Source organism: Oncorhynchus clarkii, chromosome 22, assembly GCF_045791955.1.
Source record: "Oncorhynchus clarkii lewisi isolate Uvic-CL-2024 chromosome 22, UVic_Ocla_1.0, whole genome shotgun sequence".
NCBI lineage: Eukaryota > Metazoa > Chordata > Actinopteri > Salmoniformes > Salmonidae > Oncorhynchus > Oncorhynchus clarkii.
The window spans coordinates 15,570,934-15,592,037 of NC_092168.1; the positions used below are offsets into that span (position 1 = coordinate 15,570,934).

General features: G+C 45.7%; 1 protein-coding gene across 1 annotated transcript in view; it reads left to right on the plus strand.

Moving 5' to 3' along the window:
• LOC139380471 (syntaxin binding protein 5L) overlaps positions 1–21,104 on the plus strand; it is a 230,080-nt gene that overhangs the window by 78,298 nt on the left and 130,678 nt on the right. The window lies entirely within an intron of this gene.

Genomic DNA, 21,104 nt, shown 5'->3' on the forward strand with positions numbered 1-21,104 from the left:
ACACACACACACACACACACATTCTTGCCTGTAAAGGAGAGAGAGATCTGGGGAGGTGGTAGGCAGTTGACGCGGTGGCTCCTCTGAGCTGTCCAGAATGATTATGGTCTGGCATCTCCAAGTGTGCAGTGGTCTGCAGACAGGCAGTGGGCTGACAGGGGGTACTGAAAAGAAGGGGGAGAGAAGGGTACTGATGTAAAGAGCACATAACCCCTTATTTACCTCTGTTTCAAGGACATGTAATGCATACTATAGATGTGCACACCTACATAAGCGCACATGCTGTTAGCACCCGCACCTAGACAGATACACACACCCTAGTGCATGTCATGTAAACATACAGTCATCAAGCTGTATACACACACCCATTCACATGCACGCCCTTACCTACTTACCTGAAGTCTCTGTGTGAGACCAGTGTGACAGAGAGACAGCAGGGTGTCCCAGTGTGTCCTCCCACCTGCCACCCCCCACTCTTTACTTGGCGGGAAAGAGACAGGGACGAGATGAGATGGGGAATGAGGGCAGTGTGGACCATGCCTTTTAATGACCCTATTTTTCCTCCAGTTTCCCAGGAAGTGAGACCAGTGAGTCTTTCCAGGAAGGACCCAATATAGCGTGACACGTGTGGTGTGTCTGCCAGATCAGGTTTGTTTCTTGCATTTTAATGAGAGAACACAGAGATTTGCAATTTTTATTTTATTACTGCTGGCTGGACTGCTGCTGTTACGTCCGTTGTTGGAATTAGACCAAGGTCCAGCGTGGTATACATTTTTCCTTTATTAATGAACACCAAGAAAAACCAACAAATACAAACGAACGTAAAGCTATATGCAGTGCAGAAAGCAACTACACACAACTGAAGGTGGGAAAAAGTGCTGCCTAAGAATGATCCCCAATCAGAGACAACGATAGACAGCTGCCTCTGATTGGGAACCATACCCGGCCAACAAAGAAATAGACAAACTAGAATGCCCACCCAAATCACACCCTGACCTAACCAAATAGAGAAATAAAAAGGCTCTCTAAGGTCAGGGCGTGACAGCTGCTAAGCAAGCTAGGGGTCTTCAATTCCTCAGTTGGTAGAGCATGGCATTCGCAATGCCAGGATTGGGGGTTCGATTCTCAGTTAATGCCATTAGGACGCATACAATGTTCTCTATAGCTTGTTGTTGACACCTATCTGTTCATTTCATTGGCTAGAATGGTCCCATCTGATCTAGCCTCCTCCCACCTGTCTTCCATCTTTGTGGACATGTACAGTATTTCCATTGTTAGAGCTGTCAATCGACTATCTTGTCAATATAGTAGACCATCTTTGGTAAAATTAACACATTTGTATATGTATGGCTTTGTAAGACTGACCAACCACCCAGCATTGGAGTAATTAGAAGGTGTATTTCCCTGCTTTTGAGAGGATACTGTAACCGGAGAACTGCGCTAAGCTAATGATATGCTAAAATATATCATCTCCAAACTGCACGCAGAGACATAAAAGTGGTATCCATGAGTTCATTTGACTCTGGGTAAGTAGGAAAATGACCTAAATCTCGAATTCTCACAGTATCCCTTTAATAAATTATTTGCCTGCAGACAGAACAAATGTGTCAATTTTGCACATGATTCACAGAACTACCGCATGCCAAAACCAGAAGAAAATAGGCGGGAGGAGGATAAAAACCTAAATTATGCTCACAAGTCTATCCTCTCTCCCTGCGGTGGCCAAGGACCCTATTTCCTCAGGTCCAGATTACCCAGAATTCCTGCCCACTTTAATTTAGGAAGTGCTAGAGCATAATTTCCAGCCTGCCTCTTTCCTGTTAGAACTCTCTCTAGAGCCAATCGACTCCTTTGCCTTTTGCCAGCTTCTTCTTTCTCCTCTTCTCCATTTCCCCCTCCAGTGTGCCATCCTACAGGCCTCTTGAAATAAGAGGCTGTCTCCCTCAGCCTTCAGATTGAGAGTGGAAATGGAGGGTGGAAATGGAGGGTGGAGGAGGTTGATGAGTCATGGCCTGCTAAGCTGTGTAATGGCTGCCATGCCATCTCTGGTAATTGTAGCCCATCGTGTCCCTTCGTTCCTGGTGTCCGCTGTGACAAGCAGGGTGACAGTGTGCCAGCCTGATCTCTCCACAGATGAGGACACACAGCTGTGGCAGGGTGGAAAGAGGAGGAAGAGAAGAGAGGAGAGGAGGTGTCGTGTAGTAGGCTCAGTAACATAAGGACACGATAGGTATAATTAAGTGTACGTTTACTCGGCGAGATTAGCACTCCATCACCACATACATCACCACCACATGCATACTCTTCTTCGACATATCACAACATAATCTCAGTAGGCACTTCAGATCTGTATTTAATAGGTATGTTATAATGCACTTGGGTAGTGCAGCAGAACACAACAGCGGGAGAGGGCGAAAGATGAGTGGTGTTCTTTCTCTGAACATGACAATTATTTGGAACAGCTAGGTCCAGTGCACTTTGAACCCTTTCCCTTCATTTCATCCCACCCCGTTCGGCTCTTTCCTCCTCCCTCGTTCCCTATCTCCTTCAGTCCTCGCCTGTCGTGCTCGGTGCGGTAGCCAGGGACCACTGTGTGAGTGGTCATGATCATCTCTCAGTTTGATCCCTTCATCATTAAATGGACCGTGTCAAGCAAACACGGTTAATTACTGTCCCTTCAGCGATAGAGAGGAGGATGAGAGCTTACACCTGCATGATCTGGCCAGACAGACAGACGGACGGCTTGGCGTCAGCGGCAACCTGGAGTGGTGGAGCGATGCGCTCATCTTCGTACTGTGACTCAGTAGCACCTCAAACCAACCTGCTATTCTCTCTCCTCGATTCCAACGGGATTCCTGGAGCCATGTGAGGATGAAGTTAAATGTTCCAAGCATGGAGGGAAATTGTATTGTGTACAACATGAGATTTTGATGTATTGAACTCATCCTGTACATACCAGTCTAGAGCCTATGCAGTAGTGCCTAACCTTTTTCGGTTATTGTTCCACCAACTGAATTTTACTCTGCCCAGAGTACCCCTGAAGTACCCCCTCCTGCATTTTACCAGTAGGCCTGTGGTCTCATGAGTCTTCTCATGTACCCCCAGGGGTCCTAGTACCTGGTTGGGAACCAGTGGCCTATAGCATAGACAAGGCAAACAGTAGTTTGTATGCAGGTTTTCAGAGTCCACTCAGATTCTGAAAACTTTGCAGTTGCCTCTTTTTTCCAGTGAGGGAGAAACATGTCTGACTGTAGTTGTGCTTTAGTCGTTCGGTACAAAGCTCCATGCTTTCTGTTTTCTGCTCTGAATTATTGAAACGACTTTCAACAGAGTTGAGCCCCTCATGAAAACACAGAGGATTTTTATTCTACTTTATGGGTGGAATTCTGAAACACAGCACGAAGAGCGTATCAAACATGGAACATAACGTCTATAATCCATATATTTATCCATAAACTAACACGACTCCCTGATTTGAACATGTTAACTAGGAGACTAGGCAGTTTGATCATCCCAGCATTGGCTCAGAATGTGGTCCTCTGTAGCTCCATTGGTAGAACATTACACTGCCGGGATAGTGGGTTCGATTCCCAGGACCTCACGCAAGTACAATTTATGCACGCATGACTGTACATTTCTTTGGATTAAAGCTTCTGCTAAATGGCATATATTACAATATTTTTTTGTTATTACCACATTGTGTGGAAAATAAGGTAGGATAAGCCTTTAGCCCTGGCAAGGAACGCTAATAAGTAGTGATAATCTTCATAATGAGGGCTACATTAGGCTAAGCCTGGGATATCACACCTCAACATATTACTGATTAACATCCACAGATATAGCCAGGGGCCGCGCACACACACACACACACACACACACACACACACACACACACACACACACACACACACACACACACACACACACACACACACACACACACACACACACACACACACACACACACATATAGTTAAACATGTCCACACACGTCCGAACACACACAGTTAAACATGTCCACACACGTCCAAACACACACATATAGTTAAACATGTACACACACACACTGTCATCTCTGCCAGTTTTCATCCATCTAACAGCTTCTTGACATATTTTAAAGACATTGCAGTCAGATTGACATGTCATCACGTTCACCGTCTATGTTCTATGTTTACGTATCTCTCCTCCCCCTTTTCGGCTCCTCTTCCTCCTCTTCCTCCACACTCCCTCCTCCTCCCCACCTCCTCCTAGGGGGGAACATACACTAATCAAACAGCGATGGATATCTATTTTACCGGTGTCATATCAGCAGTCTGTGGAGCTCCTCGGCTGCCATTATCTCCCCTGTCAATCACATCTACTGGCAGATACAGCTTCCTCCTGTACTGTGTTGTTGACCACGTTGCAAATGTATTCATTTTGCCAATTATTTGACTTCTCATATACAGTAGTTAACGAGACGAATCTTGATGAATCTTTGGGCTCATTTTGACATAGATCTGTTAACATGATCTTAGAACATCTAGTTACCAGAATGCCATGACTATTCAGCAACACCACATATTAAGTCCTGAGTCTGATCCATACTGTCCTTTTCATTTTCCTCCTCCAGTGTAGATGAAGTTGAAGGAAAACAGGCTGGAGATGATGACAGGGTTAAAGTAACTAGCAGGCTAGAGATGATGGCAGGGTTAAAGTAACTAGCAGGCTGGAGATGATGACAGGGTTAAAGTAACTAGCAGGCTGGTGATGATGTCAGGGTTAAAGTAACTAGCAGGCTGATGATGATGTCGGGGTTAAAGTAACTAGCAGGCTGGTGATGATGACAGGGTTAAAGTAACTAGCAGGCTGGAGATGATGACAGGGTTAAAGTAACTAGCAGGCTAGAGATGATGGCAGGGTTAAAGTAACTGGCAGGCTGGAGATGATGACAGGGTTAAAGTAACTAGCAGGCTGGAGATGATGACAGGGTTAAAGTAACTAGCAGGCTGGAGATGATGACAGGGTTAAAGTAACTGGCAGGCTGGAGATGATGACAGGGTTAAAGTAACTAGCAGGCTGGAGATGATGACAGGGTTAAAGTAACTAGCAGGCTGGAGATGATGACAGGGTTAAAGTAACTAGCAGGCTAGAGATGATGGCAGGGTTAAAGTAACTAGCAGGCTGGTGATGATGACAGGGTTAACATAAATCAGCTGGCTGGTGATGATGACAGGGTTAACATAAATCAGCAGGCTGGTGATGATGACAGGGTTAACATAAATCAGCAGGCTGGTGATGATGACAGGGTTAACATAAATCAGCAGGCTGGTGATGATGACAGGGTTAACATAAATCAGCAGGCTGATCACTTGGTGAAATGTCACAGCCGGTAATCAGGCTCTGAGCGCCTGTCAAACAGCATTACCAGACAGACAGACAAACAAACACAAACATCCAGTACTCTTTACTTCTGACTAGAGGCCTTCCCTTCCACCACATACTCCAGATTGCTCTGCAATTGAGCCTGTCGCAAAAATGTTGCTTTCAATAAAGGAGCCTACTAGAGTTGAATTAGCAAATGAGAGATTGGAGTGGTGATGTTTAATTGGGTTTTCTGCACTTTTGAGGTAATCATCTTGTTTTGGAAATGATGTTCCTGATGGATTGTGCTAATAACTTGCTGGTCATGGTGGGTTTGGTATTGGAGCAGACAGGAGCTGGCATTGTGACACAGTGGCAAAGACAGACAGACAGACAGACAGACAGACAGACAGACAGACAGACAGTCTGCTGAACCACCTGATACAGTGGTCAATATATACATGCCATACACCATGCATGTTTATATTAGTCAGTGTGGCTTTCTAACATCGAAACTATTCCGTTCTTCCTGTGGCCCTGGCAATACATCCTACTAACGTAATCACCTCTGTCTAACCTCTCTCTCTCTCGGTCGGTCGGTCGGTCTCTCTCTCTCTCTCTCTGATCATAGAGTTTTTGTGTTAGAGACTCTGTCTCATCTGAAATCTTGCAGCTGTTGGACTGATTCATGTAAATATTGGAAATTTAGATCGTTTAGATCATTTCTAGACTTGGTTAATAAAAAAGAGTATGTATGGAAATAATGTGAATAGATCTGACAGAGCTGGCAGAGGAGGGGGGTGTCGCCATATTCAGAAAGAACAACTTGAACGTTGCTGTGTGTATCATCACCTCTGTCCCCAAACTATTTGAACGTCTTGTCCTAAATGTGGGCCTAATAATACCCAACTAAGGTTAAGATTGGGTGACCTTAACCTGGATTGGTTGATGCCAGTGTCAGATAGACTGAAATATATTTGTACTGAACATTTTATTTACTCAACTGATATCGGAACCAACTTAAAACACCCTGTAAACTCGACTCTTTTGGATGTCATTCTGACAAAGGCTCCTCATATGTACAATATACTGTACAGCCAATTGAATCTTTGCTAACGAGCTCAGTGATCAGTGCCCCATTGCTTGCATTAGAGATACTAAGCTACCTAAATCGCGTCCACACATTATTACAAAGAGAAATTTCAGCACTTTTAATGAGCAACATTTTCGATATGACCTGGTGAACTACAATTAGGAGTGTCTATCGTCAATATCTGATTTAGATCAGGCCCTTGAATGTTTTACTCTGTGTCAGATAAGCATGACCCATATAAAACATGTAAGGTAAGGAACAGGTGTAACCCATTGTTTCATGAAAGAAATGTAGCTTGGGCTAAGGCTAGATTGACTGATTCTAGTTCTGACTGGCAGTCCTTCAGACATTTGAAAAATAGATGTGTTACTCTGGTTGGGAAAGCAAAGTCAACATACCTCTTGAATTGTGTGTCTGAGAGTGGTGGAAATCCAGCAAAAATCTTGAGTGGTCAAATCTTTGAAATAAAACTTCACCCCCTCATTGCCCCAGCAGGTTATGATAGCCTCTGGTCCCATAAAAGACAAACAATTACATTTGTGGTGCTTTTAATAACCATTTGGCCTAAGCTGGCCCCCTATTTGAAAGAATGGTTTCTGAAAATATCTAAAGTTGCACAAGAGGGTGTCCTTTATTCACCTCTAAACAGATAACAGAGAATGATGCTCTTCCAGGAACTCACTCTTTTTCATTTGAACTGTTTTATGTCAGTGATGTACCAAATGCCTTGCAAAACGTATGTACAAAAAAAATAAAAAATAAATCTACTGGAGCTCAGTTGCTTGATCCCTTTCTACTGTAGTTTTCCGCCTCCCTCATTGTTGAGCCTTTGACCCACATTTTTATTATCAATTGCTTCTGTTGCTATCCTCAAGATATGGAAGGAGGTCCTCGCCCTTCACAAATGTTGGAATCCTTCTGACCTAGATAACTACTGCCCAATTTCTAATCTATCTTGCCTTGCAAAAAAAAATATTAGAATCACTGGCAATCTCTCAGCTAAGAACGCCAAGAACGATATTCTTTATGTTCACCGGTCTGTTTTTACACCTGGACAGAGGACCGTTTCAGCAGCTACGCCCGTCTTCAATGATGTGTTAAATTGCTGAGATCCTAGGACTCATTGTAGTGCTATATTTATAGACCTATTCAAGGCCTTTGATAATGTCGACCATCCCCTACTCATTCAGAGGTTGTCTGAAATGGGCCTCGACCAGGCGTCTTGCAGGTGTGCTCTCTGACGGTGTCAAGTTACCGTAGCGTTACTAAAGTTGTCCTGCATGGGTTGATTTTGGGACCTGTCCTCTTCACTATTTATACAGTGCATTCGGAAAGTATTCAGACCCCTTGACCTTTTCCACATTTTGTCACGTTACAGCCTTATTCTAAAATCCCCTTCAACCTACACACTATACCCCATAATGACAAAGCAAAAACAGGTTTTTAGAAATGTTTGCACATTTATATATTTTTTTTACACAGAAAAACCTTATTTACATATGTATTCAGACCCTTTGCTATGAGACTCAAAATTGAGCTCAGGTGAAACCTGTTTCCATTGATCATCCTTGAGATGTTTCTACAACTTGATTGCAGTCCACCTATTGTAAATTCAAGTGATTGGACAGGATTTGGAAAGGCACACACCTGACTATATAAGGTCCCACAGTTGACAGTGAATGTCAGAGGAAAAACCAAGCCATGAGGTTGAAGGAATTGTCCGTAGTGCTCCGTGACACGATTGTGTCGAGGCACAGATATGGGGCAGAGTACCAAAAAATGTATGCAGCATTGAGGGTCCCCAAGAACACAGTGGCCTCCATCATTCTTAAATGGAAGAAGTTTGGAACCACCAAGACTCTTCCTAGAGCTGGACGCCTGGCCAAACTGAGCAATCGGGGGAGAAGGGCCTTGGTCAGGGAGGTGACCATGAACCCAATGGTCCCTCTGACAGAGCTTCTCTGTGGAGATGGGAGAACCTTCTGACAACCATCTCTGCAGCACTCCACCAATCAGACCTTTTATGGTAGAGTGGCCAGACGGAAGCCAACCAGGAAAAGGCACATGACAGCCCGCTTGGAGTTTGCCAAAGACACCCAAAGGACTCTCAGACCATGAGAAACAAGATTCTCTGGTCTGATGAAACCAAGATTGAACTCTTTGGCCTGAATGCGAAGCATCACATCTGGAGGAAACCTGGCACCATCCCTACGGTGAAGCCTGGTGTTGCAGCATCATGCCGTGAGGGTGTTTTTCAATGGCAGGGACTGGGAGACTAGTCAGGATCGAGGGAAAGATGAACAGAGCAAAGTACAGTGAGATCTTTGATGAAAACTTGCTCCTCAGGCTGGGGTGAAGATTTGTCTTCCAACTGGACAACGACCTTTAGCACAAAGCCAAGATACCTCAGTAGTGGCTTCGGGACAAGTCTCTGAATGTCCATGAGTGGCCCAGTACACAGCCCAGACTTGAACACGACCGAACATCTCTGGAGAGACCTGAAAATAGCTGTGCAGCGACGCTCTCCATCCAACCCGACTGAGCTTGAGAGGATCTGTAGAGAAGAATGGGAGAAACTCCCCAAATACAGGTGTGCCAAGCTTGTAGCGTCATACCCAAGAAGACTCGAGGCTGTAATCACCGCCAAACGTGGTTTATGTAAATGTGTAAATGTCATGTAAATGTAATATATATATTTTCTATAAATGATCAAACATTTCTAGAAACCTGTTTTTGCTTTGTAATTCAGCCTTTAGTTTTAACGCCAACCATTGTTTTCGTATAATTTACAAACTTCATTAAATGTTGAATCCTTGGTGCCAATAGGGCAGTTTAGAACACAGATGAGGGATGAATTCACTGAGGTTTGCAAGAGTTTTGGTGGTTTATTTGTGTTCAGATCTGGTGTGTCTGATTCTTGTTTGCTGTTTTGTTGATTAACCACCCATGACTGTATTTGTTTGTGACAGAGACATGCTTGTTGCAATTCATCCATTTCCAATCCTTTGGCCTTCACCAATTGATATTCCAAGTGAATATTTGATCATCTAAATTACATTTTTTTAACACAATACAACAAGTATTTAATAAGACCTTATTTTGAGGGCCTAGTTTTACCCAATACAGTGGTCTGAAACTCGTGTTTTACAGACCTGCAAGTCACATTATGATAGCTTGCAAAATGAGTGTGGATATTCAACATTTTGAATTTGTGTTCAGCCACAACATGCATTCAGAATGACTGTTCAGCCAACCCCCAGAATGAGATTAAGCTATGAGACTACCTAAACCATCTAAACTGGAACAACCATTTCGGTAACAGGTGCATTAAGTCCAAGTAACAGGTTGGAATAGTTTAGAAAAATAGATGTTATTTATATTTGAGTAGCATAAGATTAATTAATCAATCAAAACATAGATATTGAAACAAATAATTCTAAAAGTCAACCCGCAATAGAGCATGCTGGGAAATATGATAATGACAGGTGTGGTTTTGGTTAAACACTGGTTCTTAACACAAACACTGGGGTTCTTTTAAACCAATGAGTGTTAATTTAACAGCTGAATCAACACTGGAAATGTTACACTGAAAAATCAATACTAGATAAAACTTTCCAATTTGCGGTTTAGCGTTCCCTATCTCTGAGTCACCACTTTCTAACTTGCCTCTCTCTCTCCCTCTCTCTCTCTCTCTCTCTCTCTCTCTCTCTCTCTCTCTCTCTCTCTCTCTCTCTCTCTCTGTTTCTGTTTCTCGGTCTCTCTCTCTGAGTCACTCTCTTCCTATTCTTACCCCTCTATTTCTATCTCAATATCCCTCTCACTGCCTGCTGAAATCCTGTTGACTCATCACACCAAATTAAATAACTCAAGAATAGTTGACATTTGGTTGAAATTGACTCTACTGGGAGTTATCTTAACCCTAGAGAGAGAGTGATACGCTCCCTGGAGTTATTATTGATAACTGTAGTTCATTGGGAAGGAGTACTTTTAACTCAATGAAAGGGAAATGTCACGATTTTTCAACATCATATTCATCATCTTCAGCATCAGCCCAATATCAACATATGTGAAAATTGTGCGTTTCTATGTTTTGTAGTAAAATAGACAGAGAAAGATAAGTGTTTTCAATGACATCATCAAGCAGTTAGCAGACAATTACTAATGCCAAATTCACACGATGAACACCGATGATGTCATTATAAACACGTATCTCCTATCTTTAAGAGTAACCAGAGACAGGGAGTTAAATATTTTAAAAAATAATTCCCAGCATGCTCTTGAAACGCGCGGGATATGAACTCAGGTCTCCCAGGGGAGCAACCAATGTCTTAGACCAAGAGGACATGTCCTTTTTGGGCTAAGGGCAAACGCTGGTTTTGAAGTTCACAGGCGGGTCTACTTCGTCACGCAACCTCGTGTGACACATTCACTTCCCCCTTTGACCCCTCCCCCGCGAGAGCCCGCCCCACATTTGGCGCCAATGTAACACTCTGGATAACACCAGAGTAACACCACCGTCTTAGACTAAGAAGGAAATGCCTTTTGGACTGACCGTGACCGATTCATGTCCACGGCACTCTGTTGCAGGTTGATTTCTTGTCTCTTGCACATTGACTGTTTCTTTAAATGTGATGCTACACAAAGATACGATACATGCAACTCATCCAATCTGTAAGGGGTTGGATTCATAGCAGCTGTTAGTGAGATAGTTGTTCCAGTTTGATGTTGTTCGTCTCCATGTGCTGTATCGTCTTCCCTACTCTGACAGGTGTTCTGAATGCAAGTTAGGGGTGATGTCAAAGTGCCGGATATCTTCCTGTGAGATGGCTTCCGACAGAAATGGGATATCTTATTGCAAAGCACCATCATGTGAAACGTTCAGAAATGTTCAAATAAGGCTTTACATCATTCTTACTCAAAGGAAGTCAGCTGAAAGAAAAATGTGCTCTGCTGCAGTTGATTGTTAATTAAAAACAACACAGAAAAGTGTCAAATGGCAAGGGAATTGATCAAAAATGATACTGAAATGAGTAAAATGGCAATTGGAGTTCAATTCAAGAAACTCTCAGAGTTTAATATTTACTCATTTAGTGTCGTTTTAACTCCCAAAATTTCAACCCCATGACTAAAATAGTGTTGAAATTTGACTCCATAGGAGTTGAATTAACTCATGCGATTTTACTACGTGGATGTCATCTTATTTTTGTATTCATCCACAACCCAGCTATATCTTTACACTAACTGATTCACTAGGAATGGGATCATTTGTTTGGTTTACCAAACTCCTTTACTATAAGCTTTTGGTGCCAAGTTGGCACCCGATCAAAACTCAATCTCGACCCCAGTTGGCCAACCTCTCCTATGTCTCTGGGTAGCATACACAAGGCCACGGCCCAGGCTGCTGTGTATTAACAACCATACTGTAAGTGAATGCATCCCAAATGGCACTCTATTCCCTACATAGTGCCTTATAGGCCCTGGTAAACAGTAGTGCACTATATAGGGCATACTATGCCATTTGGGATACAGACAGTGAGAGCAGGCTGGCACAGAGGTAATGATCCATCTTAGACAGCAGCAGCCATTCTGGCATCTCCTGTCCTGGCTGTGTGTGTGTCTCTGTAGTGGCTCCCATGCAGTCTGGGTCCCATGTGTGTGTTTATCAAACTAATTAAACCAGGACCAATTAACAGGCAACCATGCAGAGAGCACAATTAGACCTAAAACCCATACCATCCATTCCCATTCATACCATCCCTTCTCTCTCTTTTCCCTCGTACCATCCCTTCTGTCTATTTTCCCTCCTACCCTCCCTTCTCTCTCTTTTCCCTCATACCATCCCTTCTCTCTCTTTTCCCTCCTACCCTCCCTTCTCTCTCTTTTCCCTCCTACCCTTCCTACTCTCTCTTTTCCCTCGTACCATCCCTTCTCTCTTTTCCCTCGTACCCTCCCTTCTCTCTCTTTTCTCTCCCTTCTCTCTCTTTTCCCACGTACCCTCCCTTCTCTCTCTTTTCCCTCCCTTCTCTCTCTTTTCCCTCGTACCCTCCCTTCTCTCTCTTTTCCCTCGTACCATCCCTTCTCTCTCTTTTCCCTCGTACCATCCCTTCTCTCTCTTTTCCCTCGTACCCTCCCTTCTCTCTCTTTTCCCTCCCTTCTCTCGTACCCTGCCTTCTCTCTCTTTTCCCTCCCTTCTCTCTCTTTTCCCTCGTACCATCCATTCTCTCTCTGTTCCTTCGTACCATCCCTTCTCTCTCTTTCCCTCCCTTCTCTCTCTTTTCCCTCGTACCATCCCTTCTCTCTCTTTTCCCTCGTACCATCCCTTCTCTCTCTTTTCCCTCGTACCCTCCATTCTCTCTCTTTTCCCTCCCTTCTCTCGTACCCTCCCTTCTCTCTCTTTTCCCTCCCTTCTCTCTCTTTTCCCTCGTACCATCCCTTCTCTCTCTTTTCCCTCGTACCATCCCTTCTCTCTATTTTCCCTCCCTTCACTCTCTTTTCCCTCGTACCATCCCTTCTCTCTATTTTCCCTCCCTTCTCTCTCTTTTCCCTCGTACCATCCCTTCTCTCTCTTTTCCCTCGTACCATCCCTTCTCTCTCTTTCCCTCCCTTCTCTCTCTTTTCCCTCGTACCATCCCTTCTCTCTCTTTTCCCTCGTACCATCCCTTCTCTCTCTTTTCCCTCGTACCCTCCCTTCTCTCTCTTTTCCCTCCCTTCTCTCTCTTTTCCCTCGTACCATTCATTCTCTCTCTGTTCCTTCGTACCATCCCTTCTCTCTCTTTCCCTCCCTTCTCTCTCTTTTCCCTCGTACCATCCCTTCTCTCTCTTTTCCCTCGTACCCTCCATTCTCTCTCTTTTCCCTCCCTTCTCTCGTACCCTCCCTACTCTCTCTTTTCCCTTGTACCCTCCCTTCTCTCTCTTTTCCCTCGTACCATCCCTTCTCTCTCTTTTCCCTCGTACCATCCCTTCTCTCTCTTTTCCCTCGTACCCTCCCTTCTCTCTCTTTCCCTCCCTTCTCTCGTACCCTCCCTTCTCTCTCTTTTCCCTCCCTTCTCTCTCTTTTCCCTCGTACCATTCATTCTCTCTCTGTTCCTTCGTACCATCCCTTCTCTCTCTTTCCCTCCCTTCTCTCTCTTTTCCCTCGTACCATCCCTTCTCTCTCTTTTCCCTCGTACCCTCCATTCTCTCTCTTTTCCCTCCCTTCTCTCGTACCCTCCCTTCTCTCTCTTTTCCCTCCGTTCTCTCTCTTTTCCCTCGTACCATCCCTTCTCTCTCTTTTCCCTCGTACCATCCCTTCTCTCTCTTTTCCCTCCCTTCACTCTCTTTTCCCTCGTACCATCCCTTCTCTCTCTTTTCCCTCCCTTCTCTCTCTTTTCCCTCGTACCATCCCTTCTCTCTCTTTTCCCTCGTACCATCCCTTCTCTCTCTTTTCCCTCGCTTCTCTCTCTTTTCCCTCGTACCATCCCTTCTCTCTCTTTTCCCTCCCTTCTCTCTCTTTTCCCTCGTACCATCCCTTCTCTCTCTTTTCCCTCCCTTCTCTCTCTTTTCCTTCGTACCCTCCCTTCTCTCTCTTTTCCCTCGTACCATCCCTTCTCTCTCTTTTCCCTCGTATCATCCCTTCTCTCTCTTTTCCCTCGTACCCTCCCTTCTCTCTCTTTTCCCTCCTACCCTCCCTTCTCTCTCTTTTCACTCGTACCCTCCCTTCTCTCTCTTTTCCCTCGTACCACCCCTTCTCTCTTTTCCCCCGTACCCTCCCTTCTCTCTCTTTTCTCTCCCTTCTCTCTCTTTTCCCTCGTAACATCCCTTCTCTCTCTTTTCCCTCGTACCCTCCCTTCTCTCTCTTTTCCCTCCCTTCTCTCTCTTCTCTCTCTTTTCCCTCCCTTCTCTCTCTTTTCCCTCCCTTCTCTCTCTTTTCCCTCGTACATCCCTTCTCTCTCTTTCCCTTGTACCCTCCCTTCTCTCTCTTTTCTCTCCCTTCTCTCTCTTTTCCCTCGCACCCTCCCTTCTCTCTCTTTTCCCTCCCTTCTCTCTCTTTTCCCTCGTACCATCCCTTCTCTCTCTTTTCCCTCGTACCATCCCTTCTCTCTCTTTTCCCTCGTACCATCCCTTCTCTCTCTTTTCCCTCGTACCCTCCCTTCTCTCTCTTTTCCCTCACTTCTCTCTCTCCTCTCTCTTTTCCCTCACTTCTCTCTCTTTTCCCTCGTACCCTCCCTTCTCTCTCTTTTCTCTCCCTTCTCTCTCTTTTCCCTCGTACCCTCCCTTCTCTCTCTTTTCCCTCCCTTCTCTCTCTTTTCCCTCGTACCATCCCTTCTTTCTCTTTTCCCTCGTACCATCCCTTCTCTCTCTTTTAACCTCGTACCATCCCTTCTCTCTCTTTTCCCTCGTACCATCCCTTCTCTCTCTTTCCCTCGTACCATCCCTTCTCTCTCTTTTCCCTCGTACCCTCCCTTCTCTCTCTTTTCCCTCCCTCCTCTCTCTTCTCTCTCTTTTCCCTCCCTTCTCTCTCTTTTCCCTCGTACCATCCCTTCTCTCTCTTTTCCCTCCCTTCTCTCTCGTTTCCCTTGTACCATCCCTTCTCTCTCTTTTCCCTCCCTTCTCTCTTTTCCCTCGTACCATCCCTTCTCTCTGTTTTCCCTCTCTTCTCTCTCTTTTCCCTCGTACCCTCCCCTCTCTCTTTCTCCTTCCCTTCCCTCTCTCTCTCTTTTCCCTCGTACCATCCCTTCTCTCTCTTTTCCCTCGTACCATCCCTTCTCTCTCTTTTCCCTCCCTTCTCTCTCTTTCACTTCGTACCCTCCCTTCTCTCTCTTTTCCCTCCCTTCTCCTCTTTTCCCTCGTACCATCCCTTCTCTCTCTTTTCCCTCGTACCATCCCTTCTCTCTCTTTTCCCTCCCTTCTCTCTCTTTCACTTCGTACCCTCCCCCTCTCTCTCTTCTCTCTCTTTCCCTCGTACCCTCCCTTCTCTCTCCTCCCTTCTCTCTCTTTTCCCTCGTACCATCCCTTCTCTCTCTTTTCCCTCGTACCATCCCTTCTTCTCTCTTTTCCCTCGTACCCTCCCTTCTCTCTCTTTTCCCCTCCCTTCCCTCTCTCTTTTCCCTCGTACCATCCCTTCTCTCTCTCTACCCTCGTACCCTCACTTCTCTCTCTTTTCCCTCCCTTCTCTCTCTTTTCCCTCGTACCATCCCTTCTCTCTCTTCCCTCGTACCCTCACTTCTCTCTCTTTTCCCTCCCTTCTCTCTCTCTTTCCCTCGTACCATCCCTTCTCTCTCTTTTCCCTTTCCCTCCCTTCTCTCTCTTTTCCTTCGTACCCTCCCTTCTCTCTCTTTTCCCTCGTACCATCCCTTCTCTCTCTTTTCCCTCGTACCCTCCCTTCTCTCTCTTTTCCCTCCCTTCTCTCTCTTTTCCCTCGTACCATCCCTTCTCTCTCTTTTCCCTCGTACCATCCCTTCTCTCTCTTTTCCCTCCCTTCTCTCTCTTTTCCCTCGTACCATCCCTTTCTCTCTCTTTTCCCTCCCTTCTCTCTCTTTCTCGTACCATCCCTTCTCTCTCTTTTCCCTCGTACCATCCCTTCCCTTCTCTCTCTTTCCCTCGTACCATCTCTTCTCTCTCTTTTCCCTCGTACCATCCCTTCTCTCTCTTTTCCCTCGTACCCTCCCTTCTCTCTCTTTTCCCTCCCTCTCTCTCTCTCTTCTCTCTCTTTTCCCTCCCTTCTCTCTCTTTTCCCTCCCTTCTCTCTCTTTTCCCTCGTACCATCCCTTCTCTCTCTTTATCCTTGTACCATCCCTTCTCTCTCTTTTCTCCTCCCTTCTCTCTCTTTCCCTCGTACCATCCCTTCTCTCTCTTTTCCATCCCTTCTCTCTCTTTTCCCTCGTACCATCCCTTCTCTCTCTTTTCCCTCCCTTCTCTCTTTTCCCTCGTACCATCTCTTCTCTCTCTTTTCCCTCCTCTCTCTCTCTCTTTTCCTCTCATACCCTCCCTTCTCTCTCTCTTTCCCTCCCTTCTCCCTCTTTTCCCTCGTACCATCCCTTCTCTCTCTTTTCTCTCGTACCCTCCCTTCTCTCTCTCCCTTCTCTCTCTTTTCCCTCTCGTACCCTCCCTTCTCTCTCTTTTCCCTCCCTTCTCTCTCTTTTTCCCTCTCTCTTTCCCTCGTTCCCTCGTACCATCCCTTCTCTCTCTTTTCCCTCATACCATCCCTTCTCTCTCTTTTCCCTCGTACCCTCCCTTCTCTCTCTCTTTCCCTCCCTTCTCTCTCTTTTCCCTCGTACCATCCCTTCTCTCTCTCTACCCTCATACCCTCACTTCTCTCTCTTTTCCCTCCCTCTCTCTCTTTTCCCTCGTACCATCCCTTCTCTCTCTTCCCTCGTACCCTCACTTCTCTCTCTTTTCCCTCCCTTCTCTCTCTTTTCCCTCGTACCATCCCTTCTCTCTCTTTTCCCTCCCTTCTCTCTCTTTTCCTTCGTACCCTCCCTTCTCTCTCTTTTCCCTCGTACCATCCCTTCTCTCTCTTTTTCCCTCGTACCATCCCTTCTCTCTCTTTTCCCTCGTACCCTCCCTTCTCTCTCTTTTCCCTCCCTCCTCTCTCGTCTCTCTCTTTTCCCTCCCTTCTCTCTCTTTTTCCCTCCCTTCTCTCTCTTTTCCCTCGTACCATCCCTTCTCTCTCTTTTCCCTCCCTTCTCTCTCTTTTTTTCCCTCGTACCATCCCTTCTCTCTCTTTTCCCTCCCTTCTCTCTTTTCCCTCGTACCATCTCTTCCCTCTCTTTTCCCTCCCTTCTCTCTCTTTTCCCTCGTACCCTCCCTTCTCTCTCTTTTCCCTCCCTTCTCCCTCTTTTCCCTCGTACCATCCCTTCTCTCTCTTTTCCCTCGTACCATCCCTTCTCTCTCTTTCTCCCTCCCTTCTCTCTCTTTTTCCTCGTATCCCTTCTCCCTCCCTCTCTCCCTTCTCTCTCTCTTTTCCCTCGTACCATCCCTTCTCTCTCTTTTCCCTCGTACCATCCCTTCTCTCTCTTTTCCCTCGTACCCTCCCTTCTCTCTCTCTCCCTTCTCTCCTCCCTCCCATCCCTCTCTCCTTTCCCTCGTACCCTCCCTTCTCTCTCTTTTCCCCTCCCTTCTCTCTCTTTCCCTCGTACCATCCCTTCTCTCTCTTCCCTCGTACCCTCACTTCTCTCTCTTTTCCCTCCCTTCTCTCTCTTTTCCCTCGTACCATCCCTTCTCTCTCTTCCCTCGTACCCTACTTCTCTCTCTTTTCCCTCCCTTCTCTCTCTTTTCCCCGTACCATCCCTTCTCTCTCTTCCCTCGTACCCTCACTTCTCTCTCCATCCCTTTCTCTCCCTTCTCTCTCTTTTCCCTCGTACCATCCCTTCTCTCTCTTCCCTCGTACCATCCCTTCTCTCTCTTCCCTCGTACCCTCACTTCTCTCTCTTTTCCCTTCTCCTCTTTTCTCTCCCTTCTCTCTCTTCCCTCTCACCCTCCCTTCTCTCTCTTCCCTCGTACCATCCCTTCTCTCTCTTTTCCCTCGTACCATCCCTTCTCTCTCTTTTCCCTCGTACCCTCCCTTCTCTCTCTTTTCCCTCCCTTCTCTCTCTTTTCCCTCGTACCCTCCCTTCTCTCTCTTTTCCCTCCCTTCTCTCTCTTTCCCTCGTACCATCCCTTCTCTCTCTTCCCTCGTACCCTCACTTCTCTCTCTTTTCCCTCCCTTCTCTCTCTTTTCCCTCGTACCATCCCTTCTCTCTCTTCCCTCGTACCCTCACTTCTCTCTCTTTTCCCTCCCTTCTCTCTCTTTTCCCTCGTACCATCCCTTCTCTCTCTTCCCTCGTACCCTCCCTTCTCTCTCTTTTCCCTCATACCCTCCCTTCTCTTTCTTTTCTCCTTTCATTCCCTCCCTCTTCTCTTCTCCTTCATAAAACTAAATGCAAACCCCTTGGCATGGTGTCGCTGGTTGGAGCAAAAGTCCCAGAATGTTTTCATGAGTTGTGTTTCTTGTGTCATTGTTCTGAGTTTTGTCACACCTTCCAATGGCATGTAACATGTTCAGTGGCTGTCCAGTCATTACAGCGAGAGGGAGACTGGAGGGAAAGAAGGAGGAGTGGTAGACAGGGCGCCAGGGAAAGAGGGATGAGAAGAATGAGTTACGGTCCCCCCTCGCTTGTCACTCCCTTCTCCCTCTCATCAACCACCTCCTCCCTCCTGGGGAACGAATGGGAAATGGGACGGTCACGGATTGTTAATTCTGCCGATCCCCCGCCGCCCACGAGCCCTGCTCAGCCGAACCCCCCCCCCCGCACAGCACGCCTGTCTGCATGCCTTGCACGCTCCCTCACTGGTGATAATGTGCATAGAGAATACACATGAAGCATAGAGGCTCACACAGCTAGACACACACTGAGTTTCAAAGGTAGGCATACATACACACAAACACACACACACACACACACACACAAAAGAGGCCGTTCTTGCTAATGTTCTTGAAATGTGCTTGTTTAAAGGCTTTTGGGAGTGTGATTACCTGCAGTATTGATTTTGATTAGAAGTGCCTCCCTAACTAGAGAGAAAAAAGAGATGCCCAGCCAATCTCAATTCAAGTGGACAGCCACAGTTGTACTTAATACATTGGCTGGGCCTGGAAACAGTTCTTTCGCCATCTTCTCTTTATCTGCTGAACATGGATGCATGCGCATGGAAGGCCCTGTCCACTCGATTTTACTCCGAATTGCTCAACCTTGTTGCTGTGCTGTTAGCAACAGCATGTTTGACAAGCACGCTGCACACATGTTTATCTGTTTTATATCACACTGTTTATCGTGTCTGGGAGTAAAATTAGAGGTCCCATGACCTTGTCCTTGTCGGAGGTGTGTGTGTGTGTGTGTGTGTGTGTGTGCGTGTGCGTGCGTCTGTGTGTGTGTGTGAGAGGTGGCTGAAAAAGCAGTAGCACACCTCCTGTGGCACAGATGTATCTGTCCTGACACCTTGTGTTGTCGCCTTATGTAGTCAACCAGAACCCTGCCTCTACAGCCACACACCTCTGTTCTACAACAGATAGAGAGCAGGGCATCAACATACTGTACTGGCTGAACACTGGTTGGGTTGGCCTCGTTCATTAGTGTGTGTATGGGGGGGTGGGGGGCAGAAACAAACATAATCAAATAGCACTTTGGTTTCCACTGGGATGTGGGAAATTGTTTTTGGCTATCATTTGCTTTGCTTTGAGATATAATTGTTCTGGAAACATGATTGCTCTGGAGATATGATTCTTATAGAGATATAATTGTTCTGCAGATGTAAATGTTATGTCCATCCCCACCGCTAAACAGGGAATAGGGCGCAATTTGGGATGCAGGCAGTGTGTCTTAAAGTGGCCTGATATCCTCTCCTGGGGTCCGCTCATTACTCCATCCCTCAGGCATGTTCTTTTTGACACAGAGAGAGAACTTCCACAACAATAACAGCCCACTGGGCAGAAACTGTGTGAATCAACGTTGTTCCAACGTCATTAAAATATATATATATATACAGTTGTGATGACGTTGAATCAATGTGGAAAACTGATTGGATTTGTAAAAAGGCATCAACGTAAAGGAATTTAGTATTTTGAACCTAAATCCAATTACATTTTTTTTGTGTGTTCGTTGCGTCCCCCCCCCCCCCCCCCCCCCACACACACACACACTCCACCCCTCCTGTTTCTCCAGTCCTATGACTCATTGTTTAAGAGAGCTACTCTGGAAAGTTAGCCATGTTATCCAGGGAAAGAGAGGACAGAATGGGTGTAAGTGTGGTTTTACAAGACCACTAATGTACTTTATTCACTTCACTCCCGAATTCAGTGTTTAATACAGGAACGCTACTCACCTAGAGAGTTCATTTCATTCCATATTTTATTACACCTAACCAGGAGAAATAATGTTTCAGTGTCCTGCCCTGCAGCCTACGACTATTATATCATTTCTAAATATTCAGCTGGCTCCAGTGGAGGTCGGTGCCGTTTAAGATGAGAGAGGACAGTCTTTTTTTTATGAGCATGTCCTTATTTCTCCTACAGCATATCGGATGACTGTCATTCATATTCCGCTCACCCTGCTCAATGTAACGTCGATCGGTTTAGGCTACTACATGATTCTCGAATGTTCCCTGTACCCATCATGAGGTTGCTACAACCTAGTCTATGACTGAACGTTTGGAACGTAGGTGCACACAGGTCGAGAGAAACAATTTGAGTAATAAAGGTGGCAGACCTTTAATACCGCCTTGTACACTCTTGCCTTGCACACGCTTTCATAGCAGCCACATACAAACAGCATTGATCACTTTGCTCGTATAATTCCTCTTCACATCTCTATGCTCTCCTCCTCTCACCTTTTCCCTGCGCTTGTGGACTTCAGTGCACAACACCTTCGCTGTCTGTGACCAGGAAAAACATATTTCCAAGCCAAACCTTCATATCATAACCAATAACCACTACACACAGCCTACATCGTTGTGGTCACCGTATTAGCTAACGTCATAGTCAACATAGCTACTAGAACTAACGTGCTAGTAAACTCGCTACAATCATGCAGTGCAGTGTACAGTCAGCAAGCATTTACACCGGCGGGCCACAATTGCAATAAATTCATAAAACTAAAAGCTTACCTTGACTTGGAAGAATTACAGTGTTGGATAGCCATAGCCATCTAGCTAAAAT